General features: G+C 50.5%; 1 long non-coding RNA gene across 1 annotated transcript in view; it reads left to right on the top strand.

Annotated features, from left to right (window-relative positions):
• The first annotated feature begins 5,214 nt into the window (after window positions 1-5,214).
• LOC120671237 overlaps window positions 5,215-17,219 on the top strand; it is a 34,913-nt gene continuing 22,908 nt past the window's right edge. The window contains exons 1-4 of the long non-coding RNA XR_005673550.1: window positions 5,215-5,351; window positions 5,462-5,544; window positions 5,640-5,702; window positions 5,824-5,911. This is a non-coding gene — a long non-coding RNA (uncharacterized LOC120671237). The remainder of the gene's footprint in view (window positions 5,352-5,461; window positions 5,545-5,639; window positions 5,703-5,823; window positions 5,912-17,219) is intronic.

The following is a 17,219-nucleotide window of genomic DNA, read 5'->3' as shown; positions in this document are numbered from 1 at the left end:
GAGAGAGCAAAAGAAGGAGAGGAATAGGTCGCTGGGGTCTTTGAGGTGCTCGTGCGCGCGCTGGCAAGGGTCCTGGGGCTTTGCGGTGAGCTCGCCACGGCGGCGTCGCGGTGGCGGCCGCGAGGAGGTTCTGGGCGCGTGGCACGGGCTGGAGAGGGCCAGCGCGAAGCCAAAGAGCGGTGGAGAAGGTCCGCGCGACGCGTGGGCGACAGAGCACGATGAATTAATGGCCGGGAAGGCCGGGAAGCCTCTCCACGGCGCCGGCGTCGGTGCCGTCGGTGGGCGGCGGCGCAAAACAGAGCAGGGGGGTGGAGGTGGAAGACAAGGGTAGTTTTGCAATTTCCAAAAATTCCAGGGACCCCACTGTAAAACAGCGATAACTTTTAAACCAAAGCTCAAAAGGAAAAGTGCCCAACATGAAAGTTGTTCAACTTTTCAAGATATACAACTTTGATGTTGTGCAAAAATTTATTTGACCAAAGATTCAAGAGCTAAAATTAAAATCATTGAAGGGATTTTGAATTCCAGGAAATTTGTCTTTTTCAAAGCAATTTCACTTCAAATGTAGACCTTCAAGCAAAATTGGATGCCATGCAATAAATGCACTGAAATTTTGCAAAAACACCCTCTACAAAAACTATATTCAGAATTAACTAAAGAAAGGACCTTGCATAAAATCATAATTACACATATAACCTTGCATAATTACAAAAAGATCCTTTTTAAGCATTTCAAGCACATGATGCATAGTAAACATACATAATTACTGTGCAGACACCTAATTAAATTACTGTGCAAACACCCGGGGTGTTACAGCCGCCGCCACATCCCGCTCGCCCGCCGCGCCGCTCGCTCCGCCGCCGACGCCACTCACCCACGAGGCTGCTCGCATCTGCCGCTCGCCCACTGTGGCCGCTCCCCCACCGCCCCAGCGCCGACGCCGAGGCGGGGCGTTGCAACCGAGGCAAGCCGTGGCGAGGCGCCGCGATCGGGTCGGCCAGGAAGCGCTCGGGGAGGGAGAGGGGCAGCTGAGGGAGGGAGGGAGAGACGAAACCCTAAGTTCTGTTTATATATATAGGCCTGATAGGTGGGAAGATACCAGCCTCCTTTTTGGTATTGGGCTGGACCAGATTTTAGGAGGTGAGCCATATGATTTGATTTACTGAGGTGGTTATATTACACTGCTCGTCTCTGTTAATCTATTTTAGAAGCCTGTTATTTTTATCCGCTTCAGTTAATAAAAACTAACCGTCTCAGTTAATCATAGACATTAACAAAGGTGGTTCAAAATTATGCCCGTCTCTGAGGTCATTTTTAAAGGTCGCTATTAATGTTTTTTTAGTAGTGTCTGTCATTAATTCACGACATGGAATGAATTCATGTCTAATCGAGCAAAGCCTAAGAGAAGGTAATGGATCCCCTCAAGAAAGAAAGAAAGAAAGAAAGAAAGAAAGAAAAATATGGCAATGGATACGGGACCGAAATTTTTACCTCATTTGGTTCAACATAGTGCATACTATTATTTTTTTTCTGACCTATACCCGTAAAGATATGGTCATTCAAATTATTGAACTTTGCAATTTTATTATTTTCTTTCTTGGCTATGCAGGAAAGCTTCGCATTTTTGCATTAAGCGGAAAGCGAGAAAAAGTTACATGCAGACCCAACACCGATAGAGGAATACTACCCGCACCAAACGGTCACAAGAGCCGCTTAGTGAGTGGTTTTATTATCTCTAATACTATTATGCAATGGACTATATATTATGAACTTATTGCTCATTCTGTATTTATATATATTGTTCAAATTGTTCATTCTGTATTTATATGAACCATGATTTGTTACTCGTTATATTCATCTTATTGCCTCTCTTGATTGTTCAAATTGAAGCATGGTTCATCTTGAGAAGAATATGTGTGTACTGATCATTGGCAAGATACCATCATGTCAAAGGCATGAACAATGTATGTAGGGATATTACCGGATACGGGTGACTCTGAGTTTCCGTTAACCTGACGAGTATAGGTTTGTGTATGGGCATACGTTTTTTTAATGAGTTTGAATAGTTTTTTTAGGTACGGATTTGGAATGGCAACGCAAAATCCAACGGAATTATACCTATGGGCTATGGCTATCTCTAGGAAAAAGCTACTGTGCATTTGCGCAAAGCGTCGTGTCCGCATTGACTAGGCTTGTTCGCGCTAGTGCCGTCCGTACAGACGAGGCGGCGCTATAGCCTATAGAGCGAGACGTATTCATCTATCGCTAAATAACCGTCCTCGTTAATGTGTGCTATAAATTTAATTGGATTTGTAGAAAATGCATATAACATATGCTCTATTTGTTTGGCTTGTTAGCCAACCAGCCAACAGTATTATTTTTTCATACTAAATCAGCATCATCCACCGGCCAACAGTATTATTTTTTCATACTAAATCAGCACCATCCACCACCTACTAGCTAGTAAGCAATATTGTTCTCTCGTAACAAATCAGCACCAGCCACCAGCCACAGCAAAGCGAACACAACGTATACCTCCAAATAAATTTATTAAAAACTAGATTTAAAAATCTTTCTAATAACACTAATTATGCACCATAAATATTAATATTTTTAATATATATTTAGTCTAAGTTATTTTTAAACAATATAGATATTAAAGAATGGAGGGAGTAGGCACTCCCGCGGCGCGCAACGCACTTGACCCTCCACGCGGCGTTCAGTCACGCGCGGGCGCAGGGAGACGCCGCCCCCGTCCTCGTCGGCGTGGAGTTACCCGCCGGTCACGGCGTCACGCGCCCACGCGGCCGCGCAGCCGCACGTGGACACCGTCGGGGAAGAACCCCATTGCTGGCCCTTAGCATGCGTGACACAGGTGGTCGTTGCGGCGGTTTTGGGCGACATGCCACGGTGAGGGCGGGGCTTTTCAAGGAGACGGGCCTCTCCTGGGTTCGCCAGAGCAGGTCGGTTGCTTGCATGCTAGTGGTGCGGGTGCGTGGTGACCAGTCAACGCTCTAACCAATGACATGTGGGCCCGCATGGTGATTGGACTTTGGAGTACGATCGAGTTCGAGGCGGACACAAACAAGAAGCGATCATGTAATGTAACCAAACAGCCTCGTCACTTCTCGGCAGCACAATCTTCTCGGAAGCAAAATCTTGCGAGAAGATGACCAGGCAGCGCAGCTCAACCCGTTCCGTTCTCCTCTCCGGCGAGTCGTCTCGCCTCCTGCTGCGAGCTCAGAGGAGAGCTTCGCGAACGCGGGATCCGTCGGGCCGACGAGCCCGACGGCGGCGGCCGGGGTGACCGCGGCGCCGACGAAGGCGAAGAAGAAGCTGGGCACGGTCTTCCGCTGCCCGATCTGCAAGTGCGCCGAGAGCGTGGAGTGCCGGATCGACCCCAAGCGCAAGTGCGCCGAGGCCTCGTAATGGGCCTGCGAGGCGACCTACCGCACCGACGCCGACGCGCTGACCAATCCATCGTGATGAGGACGACGATGTCCATGGGCTCCTCGCTGCGAGGCAGGTCGATGACCAGAGGGCACAGCCGCCCGTAGAAGCCAGGTCGCACGCACAGTGTGATGCCGAAGGAGATCTCTTCGTCGGCATGGCGCGACACCTCGGCCCTCAGGTTGAACAAGGACCGGCCGTAGAACTCGAACGTGGCCCAGCCGAGCTCGTCGAATTTCCCGTGGTCGTCGGCCCACACGTACCGGATTGTCCGCTTCCGGCAGAAGAGGCCTACTAGATCCGTGCGGGGTGCATGGATCGAATCGCATACATTGTTAATTTGTTATGCAGCGGAAAGCGGATTGTAATGGTTGAGCGCGCGCGGAGACTAGAGACCCTCCATGACCATGACCATGACTCCATGAGCGCCATGTCCTCCAGCACCTCGATCGCGCCCACCCACGATCCCTACCCAGCTACCCTGAGCACCACCTCCTCCTCCCCTGCGGGCTGCACAGTGCACACGTCCGCCGCGAGGACTGCGACGCCGGGGTCCCTGTCCCTTGGGCCCACCAGTCCCTGCCCTTGATTGGACAAGACGCCGAAGACCGGGCGCGACGACGGGTCCGATGAGTCCAGGGGGCGCTCGAGCTCGAGGCAGTGGCCGTCGTGGGCCCAGCGGTCCTCCGGGACGGTGGCTAGCTTCCGCGCGAAGAGAGCGTCGTGCGTGGCAACGCGGACGGAGGTGGCGGAGCGGGCGTGGCGGGCATGGGCGTCGCTACGGTCGAGCTCGTCGCTCGCGGGGGTCCGCGGCGTGGTCGCGCGGAGCGCGAGGGCGTGAGCGGCGTCCGACGACTCGGGGGAGGCTTGGATCGCCTCGGCGAGCTGGAGCTGGAAGGCGAGGTCGGTGAGTCGGTCGTGGTCGGAGGCGGAGGATGCGCTGACCTGCTCCGGAAGGGTGGCAGGCCGGCGAGGTCGTCTTCATCGCCGCGGGCGATCGCTCTGCCTGTGCTGCCTTTTCAAGTTTTGAATTCCACTGACAGGTGGGACCACTACAAGGGTCTGGACGTTAGTCAGCGCCCTAGTCAGTGACATGTGGGGCCACGGCTGGTAGATTCGATTCGCCGCAAGGTTTTGAGCCATCATTTTTGTTATTGTCGTCATTTTGTCTTTCTCCATGGCATTTCAATTTTAGCTCGCGTCGGGTATCAGCCATTATTGATACGTGCAGATTGGTTAGCCGCTAGCTAGTAATAGCCACCGTGATCACATTCGCAAATCACAATGAAAAATCGGCTATCCTCTTTTTTCTCATCTGCCTACCTCGGCCCGGGAACTCCATAAATCTATTAGAATTCGCTCTCTATCTATGAAATCTCACTCATCGTCTATACATAAGAATTGGTATGATATATTCATATCATGATAACTCGACTTCGTACAAAAAACCTTCACGCGTTCAGTTGGACAGCGGCATCCTACTTCTAAGCGTGCGAGACCGAAGTCATTTGTGTATCTCTTCTATTCTCACACCAACTATGTATGACCATATCTAATTGCGCTACAACATAATAGCTAAAAGTTTATGCTGTAACGTTGTATTCGAACTTTATGTTTTTCTAGATGAGTTTCGGTTCATTGTCCCTTCTTTTCCTGCTAAAATTGTTTTTCTAGACGAATTTTTTCTTCATTTCACATTTGCCTTCCTGCTCTACCTCCTTCCGCGAACGTTCCTTGTCCTTACTGTTCCGCGGGGCCCACCACTGCGCCCCCCAGGAGTCCAACCTTCCTTGTACCTTGGTCCCCGCGCCTCCTGCCATTCGCTTGCACGAGCTCTTCCTCCGCTGCTTCATCACGGGTTCAGTGGCGTCGTGTTCTTTTGCTTCCATCACCGCGCGCAGGTTCTGCTCCCCTCCCCCCTCTCGTGCTCTCCTCTACATTTCATTTTTCACGCATCCGCATTTTACATGTTCTAACAATTTCTATCTGTTTTCCCGAACCCGAAACAAAGTCTTCCGTTCCGCAAGTCGCTCTCCACTCCGGCGAATTTTTCAGTTGCTACTTCCCCGGCTTGTTCGCCCGAACGCACTTCTGGTCTGAAGTCTGAACATTTGTCGATTTCATTGGCGCTTTTAAACTGCCGTTTCTTCCCATTCTCAAATCTAGGTTCGACTGTGCTTATATTACAGATCCACGCAAGTAGTTTCTTCCCCGGCGGACGCCACCATCGTATAACAACTTCTTGTGCCTAGGTAAGTTATTTCCCATCCCTCTCACGGAATCCTGCTCGTTTTACCTCTAACGTCCCGGAGCATTTTCCGTTTCATGGGCCCTGCAACTTATCCAGGAGTTCCTTTTCCTCCTACAATGCAGGCCAACAACCTGATACAACGAACGACTGTTGGTTGCCGTCCACTGTCTTCCATCGGCTTCCCATTATCGCACGCCAATCTCTGTAAAGGTACATATCCTTCCCTGAACTCCACCCTCTATACTAAACTCTTGGGAAAATTGGATCCTTACCATCAAAAGAACCAACATTTAGATATATACCATCAAAAAATTTGATGTGAGATATATACCATGGAAAGATACAACGTTATAGCTATCTACCATTTTCTTTGCCTCCCGTCAGTTTTTCCGTTACCGCTGTGCTCTTTCACCTGGTGACTGCCACCGCCTCGCCTCGCCCGCAAGCGCCGGCGTCCTCCCGGCCAGGCCGGGGGCGGTAATCGCCTCGTAGGCCTCGGAGGCGCGGCTGAGCGCCGGGTGCGCTCCCTCCCCGCGCCGACGTCTTCCCGGCCAGGCGCGCTCCCTCCCCGCGCCGGCTGCCAGGGGGCAGGCTGCCCCCATGCGCGCCGCCAACGCGCGCCACGTCCGCCCCTCCCCTGCCCTGCACGCCACTTTCCCGTGGTGCTTCTGGCACAAGCAGCAACATGGATTTGCAATGAAGTGACACGAGTTGCAGCCGATTCTACAGCATGAGCTCACCTCATCTCCTCGTCGATTTCAAGTCGTAATTTGTTTCTAGATATGGTTTAGAAGAAGTCTTGCTCTCAAGTGCGGTTCTGGGCTCCTGGCAATTGGATTGGTGAGCTGAGCTAGCTGGAGAGGGGAGAGGAATGCCTCCTGATGCGATGGGTGTCAGGAACTGGAGCAGGTGGAGGAGCAGCGCGTGGGGGGCGGCGCCGCTGTCGCTGCTGCTGCGGGGAGGCCGGGTCGAGACGGCGGCGTGGCGGGCATGCTTGCGGGCCGCGCGGAGGCGCCCCGCGGAGAGCTCGGACTCGGCTCGGCTTCGGGCTATGCTGCCGCGCTGGCGGGTGTGGGGAGGCTCGCCGGCCATCAGTGAGTGGGGAGGGGATGGCTGCCGCTGCCGGTGAAAGAGCGACGGTGGCAACGGCAAAACTGACGGGAGGCAAGAAAAATGGTAGATAGCTATTGTCGTGGTCTTTTGGGTACCCACCGCCGGGTGGCGGAATGCACCCGCTTTTATCCTAGGGGGAGTACTCGGGGAAGTGCTAAGCTATTAGGCCGATCTAGCTTCGGTCAAGAATGCAAGAACACACGGATTTAGAGTGGTTCGGGCCGCCGGAGAGTAATACCCTACATCCACTGCGGGGTGTATTGCGCTATGAATGAGTCTATCCTCTGTCCCCCCTTTCACTAACAGGCGTCTCCTTTTTATGGAGCAAGGAGGACGCGTACACGGGCGTCGGACCCCGACAGGTGGGCCCAACAAGGATGTATATTTTACTAGACAGTAGTGGTACTACAGTGATGGAGAATATTTTGCCGGATACACTTCATCGTCTTGTAGACTCTCTGGCCGAGGGGGGTCTTCTCCTGTCTCATCGGCAAGGCGCCCGTTGAGACAGTGTAGTTTGCGGCGTAGACTGTTGGGTCTACCGTGTAGGCGTTATGATACTCCGTCGCCGAGTTGTCGTGTCTAACTGGTGTAGCAGACTGACGTGCGTGGTGTGAGTGGCGCCAGTGGCCGTACAGTGTACCTTGGTAACGCGCGGTCAACAATACAACCTGGCGAAAGTCTCCTCAGGCTCTGCTGTGGCAGAGCGTTCTCAATGCCTCCCGCATTGAATGCGGTAGGTGGCCAAGTCTTCCTGAGGAAGCTTGGCAGCCGCGCACGCATCTGCGTCTACGGACACGTTGCGGCTCCGGACCCCCCCAGTCGGGGTGTCTGTTCCCTCCCGGAGAGGGGTCCGGATAGTATATGGGGTCCCGGACCCCGTGGGGGGTCCGGGGCCCCCGGCCGTCTGAGCGCTTTTTTCTCCAAGACACGTGGTGACACCGGACCTGTCCCGAGCGGGAAGTAGGTCCGGGGCTGTTTGATCAGGTGAGACGGGGTCGGACCTGTTATCTCCATAAATTAACCCTCTAATTTATGGGCCGAAATCAAGATGGGCCTAAAGCAAAAGATGAGGAAGGCTTGTAAATCGGCTTCTGCGTGAGCGTCTGAGCCACATTGGCCGTGTATCTTTAATTTAAGATTAGAGATAGAGTCCAATCGGGACAAGACTAGTTTAGATTGTTTCCCAAGTCTCCGGACTATAAATATGTATCCTTTGTTATTCATGAAGAGAGCGTCATCACGACTCGCAAACAACAACTCTCGGCGCATCGCCACCCCTAATCCTAGGGTTCCATCCAAGTAAGTGCCATGCTGCCCTGATCGCTTCTTGCGATCAGGGCAGTATTGTTCTTGCTTTTACCTTGGTATTACTCGTACTGAAGCGTTTTTGATGGCGAGTAGTACTAGTTATCATGATGTTCGTAGCATGACTTTTAGTAGATCTGTTGTGCTTCGTTGCTTATCATCTGCGAATATCATGTTGTCTCTGTGCAGTCACGTTTCAATCTCTTGCTAATTCTTATCGCATAGAATTAGTTGCACAGGGGCAACACCCTGCTTCTTTCATGTTTAGTAGATCTGATCTGTTATGGTTTGCTCTTATCTTAAGAGTTGGTATAATATCTGCTAGGTTAGGCCTTGCAAACGGATTGGATGATCCGGTGGCGTAGTAGATGCTTTATCTTAGCCTTGATAGGGATTGTTCCGGGAATCGGCTCTTGCTAGTTCTTAGGCCTCTGTTTTGGGTTGTGGTTTAGTTGTCTGTTATGTTCGCTAGGCCTAGTCACGTGTAGGATGTTCCGATCTAGTAGTGAAGCCGTTACTATCGTGGATTAGATCAATTAGATTTAATTGAAGCAGTTTTATAGTGATTTGCTCTATTTATCATATCTGGATACAATCAGATCCCATCTGACACCGGGACTCGATCGGCTCTTCAAAGCCGATGCAAGAGTCGTCCCGGGGAGCCGACCACGGCTCGGACTTACGTTTACACGTGTCTTTGTATGCAGGAAACTGTTCGGAGCACGTCTGCACCCTCCTGATCGGGTATAGGTCAGGTGGCACGCCCGGTTTTCATACATCCTCCGGGCGCGTGACGGAAATTGCGGGCCGTCGACGAGGGAGCAGTGCCTCTAGTGCCATAGCAACCTCCCGGCTCTTCGTGTTGCCCGTCGTTGCTCGCCGGTGGGTTTCGGTCGACAACACATTCTGGCACGCTCGGTGGGACACTCGGCAACAACATCCACCTCAATGATGACTGGAGCTCAAGATCAAGAACCCGCTCCCAAGCCCGTCACATATGAAGAGCTTCCTCCTGAACACAAGAAGAAGTATGATGAGATCAAAGCTCTGCTGGAAGCCGATCTCATCGGCTCTTTTGAGAGGACTCGCAACCATGGCATCAAGTGGAAGGGGTTCTCACCAGAAGGTGCTCTGGACAATGTAGATCTGTCTGTACCATCTGAAGAACGCACCAGAGCCCTGCGTCAGGAGATGAACTATATGGTGGCCCATGCGCTTCATCGGCACTCTCAGAGCTTGATGAGCGAACTCGAGCGCATAGCGCATCGCGTCATCCAGGAGATAATCAAGAACCAGTACTCTCCATCGGGGCCAATCCTGGGGAGGCACATAGAGGAAACTGCACTGCATTCTAGGCCGCAACTACCATTCTCATTTGCAGCTCCCAGACCACATAGCTCACCGATCTACGTCGTCCACAAGATCGACGGTGATCCTGGAGAAGGCCAGTTCCTCACCGAGCCACCTAAGGAGATTCCGCACGGCTACACGTGCGCCTACATCCCTGACAGCGTCAGTCCAGCACGCTCGGTGCAGATGGTGAACCCAGGAGCTCCTGGAGCAGACGCAGAAAAACAAGCGTGGCTGGCAAAGTACGCTACTGGGCCGAGTGCTGAGCCATCGGCCCCAGGAGTTCTTAGTGTGGAGCAGGTCAGTGCAATACTCAGAGACCAGTTCGGCATCCTGCCCCAGAGGAAAGCGATCGGCTATTCCAAGCCGTATCCAAGCGACTATGACTTGATCCCACTGCCACCCAAGTATCGGCTTCCTGAGTTCACCAAGTTCAACAGATTAGAGGGAGCCAGCTCCATCGAGCATGTGAGCCGATACTTAACGCAGCTTGGGATGATCTCAGTGTCGGATCCATTGAGGGTCCGGTTCTTCGGCCAATCCCTTACAGGCCCAGCCTTTGGATGGTACGCGTCGCTAGCTCTGGATTCGATTCGGACTTGGAGGCAGCTTGATGATCAATTCCATACCCAGTACCACTCGGAAGCTGCAGAAGCTGGAATTGCCGACCTCGCCCAAGTCAGGCAGAAGCGAGGAGAGACCGTGTCAGAGTACATACATCGCTTCAGGGAGGTCAAGAACTGATGCTACTCGTCACGCATCACAGAGAAAGAGGCAGTCGATCTGGCTGTCCTGGGACTTGCTAAGCCGATCAAGGATGCGGCTTTTCAGTTGGAGCTCACGTCTCTGGCGCACCTGGTGCAGAAGCTTACGGCATACGAGCATTATCATCTTGAGCTGTACTAGGACAACTTCAAGCGCCATGTAAACATGGCACAAGCTTAAGAATCTGACGACTCGGGTGAAGAGCAAGAAGTGGCCGTGGCAGAGTGGACTCGGGGGGCAAATCCTGTCCCATGCAAGTGGATCAAGCAGCAGGGGCTTGTGAAGGGCTTCGACTTCGATGTGACCAAAACAGAGCAGATATTCGACCTGCTCCTCAAAGAAAAAACAGCTGAAGCTCCCAGAAAATCACGAGCTGCCGACGGCACAAGAGTTGCAGGGAAGACTATACTGCAAGTGGCACCACTCGTTTACTCATGCCACTGGTGAATGCAAGTAGCTGCGTCACCAGATCCAATCGGCTATCGAGCAAGGCCGATTAATCCTGGCTCAGCACACTATGAAGGTGGACACGAAGCCCTTCCCACAAGCTAACGTGGTGGAACTGTCAGACTTCAGGTCCAAGGGCCAGGACTTGGCATTCCAGATCAACATGGTGGGACCTATGCGCCGCCATGACAAGCAGAGGAGAGAGGCCGCTTCTGGCAAGCGGCCGTAGAATGAACACGAGTTGGAACAGCAGCATGTGACTGAAGAGCAAGTACGTCACATCCGCAATCAGCTTCCAGCTTCTAATCGGCTTCTGGAGAAATACCAGTACCAGTACCAGCTACGCCACCGATACGAATCGGAGGAAGACGAGTACGAGCACCGTTCAGGAAGGACATTGGGGAGGCGCCAGGCTATACGCGACCACTGGCATTGCCCGTTCTTCAGGTACTGTTGGAATTCCGGCATGAGCCGATTACCTACTATAGATGATTGCTTGGAGTGCATGCCTCGAGGACACCAACAGGACAAGACATCGGTGTTCCGGCGTTTGGGGCCCAGAACACGTCAGGACGACCATGTGGGGCGCCCATCCGGAGGTGATTCAGAGCTATAGGAAGAAGACAGGTACCATCGCCCGCGGTGGTGTCCTGACGGGCTCAATCGGTTGCAGAAGCGCAGAGTACAGTGCTTGCGCAATCTGGAAGACGCAGAAGCAAAGTATCTTGACGTGCTGAGGAAAGCGCGTCCGGATCTCGCGGAGCAAGTTAGGCGACCGCAGAGGGAAGAGAGGCGCCCCCCGAGGATGGAGTGGCACCCCAAGCAGACAAAAGCCGATGAGAAGCCATCGGCTGACGTGAACATGGTGTTCGTGCTCCCATCAGAGTTTTGAGCACCCCAACTGGAGGAATTGGCCATCGCGCAGCTGGATCTCGGCCCACGGCCAATCATTTTCGAGAAGCCCAAGGAGAAGAGCTACAAACACTTGAAGGGGTTATATCTCAAGGGCTTCATTGACGGCAAGCCTGTGAACAGGATGTTGGTCGACACTGGTGCTGCAGTTAACCTGATGCCATATTCTGTGTTGCGCCGATTGGGTCGTTCTTCTGCCGATTTGATCAAAACCAATGTGATGCTTAACGACTTTAATGGACAGCCATCAGAGGCGATGGGGGTTCTTAATGTGGAACTGACAGTGGGCCGCAAGACTATACCGACATCGTTCTTCATTGTTAACAGCAAGAGTACATACACGGTGCTGCTTGGAAGAGACTGGATTCATGCCAACTGTTGTATCCCTTCCACAATGCACCAGTACCTCGTCCAATGGGATCGCGATGAAGTAGAGGTGGTCCCTGCAGATGATTCCAGCGAGGTCTCGGTCGTAGATATGAACGCCTGGGATGCGGAAGGACAAGAGCCGATTTCCGGGATCGCCCTGGAAGACTGTGATCGGATTGAGGCGACAAAAAATGGACTGAGGCTGGTCTTATCCACTGGCCTCACAGAATAGATGCACCCTGGCTAGCCACGGGGTGTAATAAAAATAGAGAGGCCGATCCCGGCGATCGGCCCCGAAAAATAGAAAAATTCTGTTTTTGGTCGGAATTGTTACATCATGTACACATGATGGCCTCCTCTAGCAGTTGGCTATCTATTGACTATTTGGCTCTGAGAAATAATAGAAGTATAGAAGCGGCCAGCCCGTGCGGTTGGCCAAATAATTTTTCTTGTCATCTCTCTGTGTTTGCTGCTGATATTGTGGATAGTGAAGACTCGCTTGCATTCGCGGCCGATTTTTTAGATGATGGCAAACTCGGATACGGATTCACATCAGCTGATGATTTGGAAGAGGTTGACATCGGTCCTGGGGATAAGCCACGGCCGACATTTATCAGCAGAAAGTTGGATCCGGCTTTGCGAGAGGAGATGATCACACTGCTAAAAGAATACCGGGATTGCTTTGCATGGGATGTCACACCCGGTTTTAAGGACAAAACCGAATGCATAACTATATGTATGCCAGGATCAAGTTTCATACATATAGAGACATCATAAGTGAATAATCAGTACAGTATCACGAAAAAGAGAACTAAAACAAATAAAAGACTATCAGGATTTACAGCTTATCCTAGAAACGAAGGCTTCATACTTCACAGGCAAACGACTGGGGGTTGCGTACGCCTAGAACTCAGCAACATCTTCAAAAGACTTCACCACAACTTTCTCCTTCTGAGCAGCAGTAAGCAAGGGTGAGTACACTTATGGTTGGTACTCAGCAAGACCACAAGAAATAATCAGAAAATGATTTAAATCCATCTTTAAGTTTATTAATCATGTGAGGGTCCTAGCCGCTCTTGACCGTGAACACGGCTAACCGGTTAGTTTTAACTATGTAGAGGTTGTACACTTTCACCACAATTCGCGTAAAAGTTCCGAAGAACTTTGAACCCAACCACGCATATGTGCTGATCAGGCACAATACCACACTTCCGAGGTGTGATTGCATAGGGACGCTACGAGGCCTTTACAAAGATTCCCTAACCCATGACAATCTGCTAAGGTTTCAAGCCAAAGCGGTCATAACACTGTCCTAATGAGGTGGTACCTTACCAAAGGACCATTAAACAATACCAATTGCCCCAAGAGGACCGAGCTATACCCCGTCAATGCATCCCCTCTTACCCTTTCGGTAAGATTGTCACAAGCTAGAGTCTCTAATTAATCAGCCAAGACCAGAGCCATATAATATTGTGGTTGTACTGTTTTCTTGGGTGGTTCTCCATGTTCCAATTAAATCATCATAATACTCTTGTAAATAAGCATAGATAGAAAGATGGTTAGGGTCACTTGCCTTTCTCCAATAAAAAGCTACTCTTACGGCTCTTCTGCTCTTGCTCATACAAGCTTCTTGATTCTTTAAGCTTCAAACAACGATCTTTCTACTCGAAGCAATCATCGGGCAACATACAAAGCAAACAATAGGTACAACTAAGAATAATACACCAAAACAAAATAAAGGCTTAAAAGAACACACAAAAGGATAGGGCTCGTTGCTACGGTTACGACAACACAAGAAACGCGGAAAACGAAGCTACGGTTGAAAAGAAACAGCTATCGAAAGATTTGTATTATTATTGTACAAAAAGAACTATTAACTTTATTTATTTTAATTAGAAAAATCATATGCAAAAATATTTAAAAGAAAATATATTTGGTTCTAAGTAACTCATATTATGTTTTCATTTGCAAAGCGAGGTAGAACTTAGTCCAATTTTATTCAATTATCTATGTACCACTTACTAATTAAACAGTTTATTTGAAAGAGACATGTGAAAGCATCTAAACGCACAATTTTATATGATTCTTATTGAACTAACAGATTAAATTACAAATACATTTGATTTGATATTAATCAAGTTAACATTAGTGGTGAAAACCAGAGTATAGATCTAATTATCTTTTGATTAGGAAATCTAGTTGAAAGGATATTAATAAAATTAAATTTATATTTAATTTTAAAATAGGAACTACAATACAACGGAACTACTAAACTATCTCTTACACTAAAACAAGATTAGCGCAACGAGGACGAACAAAACAAAACTGAAACGGTCGATCTATAGGCTAAACAAGGTTGCAGGGGCTTATACATGATTAACCATAAGCGAGAAGGACTAGCAGGGACAAAATGCAAGACACCAAAAATAGTACTCGCGATTTGATGAGAGGGCAGCGTCGGATCGAGTTGCTTGAGGGTGCTTTTGCAAAAGCTCGAGAACCAAACGTCCATGGCGGACAAGCCTCCTGGAGACTCCTGGCGCTTTGCTTTGCTGAAATTGGCCGGCGGCAACCAGTGCAGGTGCTGCTCCGCGGACGGCGGCTCTCGGGCGGACGGCGGTGTCCGGCGATGGAGGGGCGACGAGGGCCGGCAAAACGGCTTCAGCTCGACGCAGTGATCGACGTGGTGGCCTTGGATTTGCAATCCGTGTTACGACTGCGACGAATCGGCAACTGACGGCCGGCGGCGGTGCTCGCTCCGGCGAGCTGCTGTAGCGAGGGCGCACGCGCACGTGCAGGAGGGGCCTCGCGGCTTCTGCTGCCAGAGGCGCGCGAGCAAAGGGGCGACGGCACGTAGGGCTGGGCGTTGATCCACCTGCAGCACCAACGGAGATCGCCCAGAGTCTCGGCTTCGCGAACAGGCAAGCAGCGGCGCTGGGCCTGGGATGCCTGGTGGTGGCGCGTAGGGCGCACGGAGGCCCGCGAGGCAGCAGGGCGATGCAGGTGGAGGCGGCGGCGTTCCTGGTGCCTAGCGAGAGGGGCGATGCGGGGGGTCGCGGGACACGAGCGCTCGCCCTTTATAGGCGCGTAGCCCTAGCCTGGGCATGCTCACCACGGACTCTAGGGGCGACGGTGCAAGTTCCTGGCGGGCTGGCACTGGACACGAGCTGCGACGTTGAGTCAGGTTGGGCCGAACGGCTTCGGGCTAGGCTGAAGCGGGTTCATTCATGGGCCTAAGAAGGTTCAGTCTGTAGGCGGCACTCGGCGCGCTGGCCAGTATGACAGGCTGGATGAGCAGTACTGGGGAGAGCGGATCCGAGAGAGAAAGAAGGAAAAGAAGGGTTGAGCAGGCTGCACTTTTTTTTTAGGACGCAGATGGTCGGGCTTGTGTGACGCGTATGCTGAGGACTGCAACGAGGGCCATCTGATCTCGAGACGAAGTCCGAAATAGGCATGGAGCGAACAGCTGGCTCGCGTGTGTGGTAAGATGAGGTCAAGCATGCATGGTCATACTGAACTCGTTCAACGAATCATGGCGCGCACATACAGAAAAGCGGAGATTACATCAGGCTGATAAATAGAATTCGAGTGATGGAAAGAAGGGTAAAGATATAGGCAAAAAGGATGGGCTGTTGATGGCATTTAGGTTGAGTCTAGGATTTTAGAGCAACGGTGTGGATCGTCCGAGCTAACGGTGCAGATAGTGAAGCCTCGACGAACAACGCGAAAATCGAGATACGACTCCATTTTGGGTGTGGTTGATCAAGGACAAAGACTAGAGAATGGAAAACTCGATGGGACATTTTAGGGTGCCGGATATGATAGGGTAGAAAGAGCAAATTGTGATAAAAAGAATCGACCCGACTACGACGAGAAATCGAGAACTGAAAAATAATAGAAAGAAAAGGTAACAAACTTTAGAACTTCACGGGACTACTTTTTGATAACACCAACTTGGTGAAGGAAGATGATCGATGTGATTGTCGGTCAGCTAGCTTCGAAGAGTTATTAAGCTTCGGAAAGGAAAAGGCAAAAGGTGAAAACAAGGGTATTGGTTTCAATACATCAATGAGAAGCTTCGGGTGTACTTTTTGTGATGGAAACACGATGGATGATGAGATCGTGGTAGTGGCCAAGCTCAAGCTTGCGCGCGGCACAATTCTGGAATTTAGGGTGGATTGAGACAAAAACAGGTTGAATCCAGCCGGAGGTGAAAAGAAAATGAATTTGTTTTTCAGAACATATTTTCAGGCATAAAATAAATCTAGAACAGTCTAGATAACTATTTTAAATTAAACCCCGAAAAATATTTTCTGAAGATCCGAAAATTTCCTAACAATTGCTGAAGATAGTACGGGATACAAGAGTCCAAATAAAATATTTGAAACTCTTGAAAAATATTTTAGAGCCATTCAAAAAAATGAAATTAGCTCACAGGAAAATGAGAATAATTTCAAGAAAAATTTGGAAAATTCTAGAAAACCCCTAAAGATGGCTGAACACATTCTAAAAGATACTCACAATCCAAAATTAAATATTTTGGAGTGTGACATGGGACTACACGGAGATGCCAGGACTGGATAGAAGCATAGTCGAGCATCGGCTCCCGCTCAAGAAAGGGTTTCGGCCATTTCAGCAACGAGCACGTCAGATGAAGGCCGAAGTCCTAGAAGAAGTTAAGAAAGAGGTGGAGAAGATGCTGGATGCTGGGTTCATCAGGCCGTGCCGGTATGCAGAATGGATCTCCAGTGTGGTGCCGGTACAAAAGAAAGATGGCCGATGGCGTGTCTGCATCGATTTTAGAGATCTCAACAGAGCAACTCCGAAGGATTTATACCCAATGCCTGTTGCAGAGATGTTGATCAACGCTGCTGCTGGCCACAAAATGATGAGTTTTATGGATGGCAACGCCGGTTACAACCAGATCTTCATGGCCCCAGAGGACGTGAACAAGACTGCGTTCAGAGTACCAGGTGCAGTTGGCTTGTTCGAGTACTTGGTTATGACCTTCGGACTGAAAAATGCCGGTGCAACGTACCAACGTGCTATGAATTACATTTTTCATGATCTCATCAGCAAGCTGGTAGAGATTTATATTGATGACGTTGTGGTCAAGTCCAAGTCAGCTGCGGGGCATTTAGAAGATCTGCATCAAGTTATGGAGCGGACTCGAAGGTTTGGGCTCAAAATGAACCCAAAGAAGTGTGCCTTCGGTGTATCGGCCGGTCAATTTCTGGGATTCCTGGAGCATGAA

This window comes from Panicum virgatum, chromosome 4N (genome assembly GCF_016808335.1).
Source record: "Panicum virgatum strain AP13 chromosome 4N, P.virgatum_v5, whole genome shotgun sequence".
NCBI lineage: Eukaryota > Viridiplantae > Streptophyta > Magnoliopsida > Poales > Poaceae > Panicum > Panicum virgatum.
This window is presented reverse-complemented; position numbering and strand designations above follow the sequence as displayed.